The following is a 3402-nucleotide window of genomic DNA, read 5'->3' on the forward strand; positions in this document are numbered from 1 at the left end:
TCTTTTTTATGCTTTCAGGGATTCTAAAAGCTAGCTTTTGTTTGAAAAAAAGCATATTTTATATTTATTATCAAAAAAGAGATATGATAAAATTTCTACTCTGAATGCCATGAGAAATTGTAGGTAATCATGAGGATTCAAAATGCAAGCGTCTCTTCTCAGGACACCAGACAATGAAACGTTAGATAGAGCATCCTGCGAGCACCTGCATAGAGCTTTTATTTTAACAATGAAAACAGAAACAAAACAACCATTTTCATATGTATTGGAGGGAAAACTGACTAGAAAGTCTATGCAGCAATTCAGGAATCCGCACAGTAGGATCCAGCATGTAGTAATTTTATTCAGATGCTCTCCTGAATTCTGATCAGGACAAAGTATAAAAATCTAATTAAACTCGAAGTCAAATACCAAACTGAGATAAAATATAAAATACATTGGAATTTTAAAGGAACATACGATGGAATGCAGGAAAATGTAAGTTATATAATTTGAATACTAACAGTTGTTAACTTTACAAAGGAAAATATACCTCTTAATGGCCGTTTTAAGAATGAATGAAGGGACAGTGGAACCTGAGATGTTTTGTGTATAAACAACACTGCCTTTCTTACAGTGATTCTTCAATCACTACGTTTGGCAAAGGTCTCCTGCATTCACGTCCACTCCTTACCCTTGGACATATGGACGAAATACCTATTATTAAACTTTCGTACCAAAACCTGTCATCGTGCCAGAGAGTCGCATGTTGTTTAGTGCCGGGCAGAGGCTCTGGCCAGCCGTCACAGTGCCAGCCGCTCACGGTAACTGTCCCTGGACACAGAAATTGAGCTTCATATTGCTTCACTATCTTTTCCTACCATTGCCTCGGTGGACAATCTTGCCAGGGAATATGCGTGTACTTTTCCAGCAAGGGTGTAGTTATTCGAACCCAAACTGGTGATCAGTTTTGGTTTGGAGCTGCAACTAAAGCCTTTGGGACCCATTAGAAATTTCCCCTGGAGCTGCAATCTGTGACGGAGTAACACAAGCGACCGCAGGATACAGGATCTAGGCACTGAGCTCGGCGCTTTTCCTCACAGCCAGTCTGTGAATCGTTTCCCCGGTTTTGCAGTGGAGGTCAGAGGCCGGCCGCCGTTCCAGCCCCGCTTTGCTGGCTTCCATGAGAAATCATAGTATAAACACAGGTTGGTAGCTCTGGTTCCAGCCTATTTGGTATGAACTCATAGACCAGCTGGGGACTGGAACCCCATTTCTAATAATGCACTCATTAAAAAAAATGCAGCCCCCCCAAACAGTGGCAAATCATTTTCATAATCACATTTAGACTTTAAAGACATTGCTCGACTTATGGATACATAAAATACAAAATGTTTGTTAGCGAGCTCATCTCCGGAATGTGGGCTGCAGACTCAGTGCCCCGGCCCCTTTCCTCTCTGTGTGTATATATTCATTTCACATTTTTTCTACTATATTTTCGGCCGGGAGAATGAAGCTTCCATTTTCTAGGCTTTCCGTTATAAATCAATATCTCCACATGAGACGCTGCATTTTAAGAACCCAAGGATTTCCATATTGGTCAGATGCATGGTTCATTCAATCTAGTTAAAATGTTACCTCCCTGTTATGTGACATTCCGCTGCTGACCTGGGCCTGCCTACCTTTCTTAACCTCTTGGGAGCCTTCTGCTTCCTACACTACATTTCTTTCATTTAAAAAAAAAAATGGTGCAGGAGGCTAGAGAAGGAAAATGCAGAGGCAGTACAAGAACAGAGTTGGTGAAGACACAAGAGCCACGAAAAAAGGGGAAAAAGAAACACCATTAGGAAATGAGGAAAATAGGTTCTAAGCTTGGATCAAGTGTGGACAAAAACTCTCACACTCAAGGACGTATTTTCTGCTTTCATTTTTACCAAAAATAGTTCATGGTCCTCCTGTCCAGACCCCTTTTCTCACAGATGATACATATGTGTTTCAGGACAAAGGCGAATGGTCTTTCCTCCGAAGAACTGTCTACAGGGGTAACACACACAGGTCCCCCACAGTCCCATTAACCCCGCAGGGATGTGTGTTTGCTCTCACCATTTTCTTCCATAAGCTTCACACTAACGAGTAAGTCTCGGAATATGTACCCGAGAAGCAGGCCACCTTTGAAATCTGACACTGCAATGCTTCTGTCACCAACCCCCCGCCATCCTTGGTGGGCTCCTCATTAAAGCGGAAGGCCATGGGGTGACTTTTGCAGAGGAAAATGATAACTAGAAGTTATTTATTGATGCAGAATCAATTCTCCAACTGGCCACGCATTGTCCATTTTGTTTCCAGAGAGGTCTAAAGCATCTTGCCCCGAGAGCCTCACTCTTTTCCCAGTGGCCAGATGTCACTTGCTTGCAGGCTGCGCGAAGTGGGGGTTCCATCCAGGACAAACCTCCTCCTGCTCCCTCTGCAGCCCTGACACTGCTCTGAGCCCTGTCCCCTCGTGTTTCTTGGGCTCTCTTAGGCGGCCCTTTCTTGGTTTCTCTGCTAGCTTTGCCAGAGGCATCACGTGTACCCCTCGCCTCCCGTTGTCAAAAAGCTAAACCAAACGAAAATGAGAAGCAAACCATGTGCATTATCCTTCGGCGTACTGTTTCTGCTCACACCAGGCCGCTCAATCATTTTCATGAGCACCTTTACGGTTCTTGGTACTGAGAGATTCAAAGACCTCAAAAGTTGAAGAGAAATGAGTGGTGTTTTGGACTTCCGCCAAGGTTCGAGAAAAGCCAAGTTGAAGTTTAATTACACTCCTATGAGCCCAGGAGAGCGGGCCTGGTCCCAGGCTCCACGTTCTCCAAAACCAGGGGTCAGGCGATATATTTGCGTGAGGACCTGTAACGCCCGTGGAAAATGGGACCTTTATATAACGCTCACTCAGATGGGCCATTGGCAAAGAGACGCAAACAATGGTCAAAAACGTGCTTCCCAAGTGCGTCGCCTGCCTTTCCCAACAAAGCAATGAGAGCAGTACTTGGGAAAACCAGCGTTTCTCTGCCTTTCCATCTGCCGCGGTGCCTTCCAAGACTGGCTCCCACGAATCTGCATGTCACGCTTGTGCAAGGGCCACGCTAACCTTCTCTGTATCGTTCCCGTTTTAGTATATGTGCTGCAAAAACAAGGAGCAGACTGACAGTGACCAGAAGGGAGGCAGGAGGGGGAGAAGGGGGGAAAGGGGAGGGTCTAGTCAAGGAACTAGTATGAATGACCAGTGAACGTGGACAAATTCAATGGGGATTGGCTGTGGGAAGGGGGGTGGGCGGGCAGGAGAGAGCAAAGGGGGAAAAACGGGGCAACCATAATAGAAAAACCATTAAAAAACTTATTTCATCCCTTTAAAAATAATAAAATAATAACTATTTTTAAAAA

At 44.6% G+C, this 3402-nt stretch overlaps 1 pseudogene; it reads right to left on the bottom strand.

Annotated features, from left to right (window-relative positions):
- Nucleotides 1–3055: 3055 nt before the first annotated feature.
- Nucleotides 3056–3154, bottom strand: LOC149996610 (U6 spliceosomal RNA; annotated as a pseudogene).
- Nucleotides 3155–3402: the final 248 nt, after the last annotated feature.

The sequence above is a fragment of the Furipterus horrens genome, unplaced genomic scaffold (genome assembly GCF_987537825.1).
Source record: "Furipterus horrens unplaced genomic scaffold, mFurHor1.1.pri manual_scaffold_12, whole genome shotgun sequence".
Classification (NCBI taxonomy): domain Eukaryota; kingdom Metazoa; phylum Chordata; class Mammalia; order Chiroptera; family Furipteridae; genus Furipterus; species Furipterus horrens.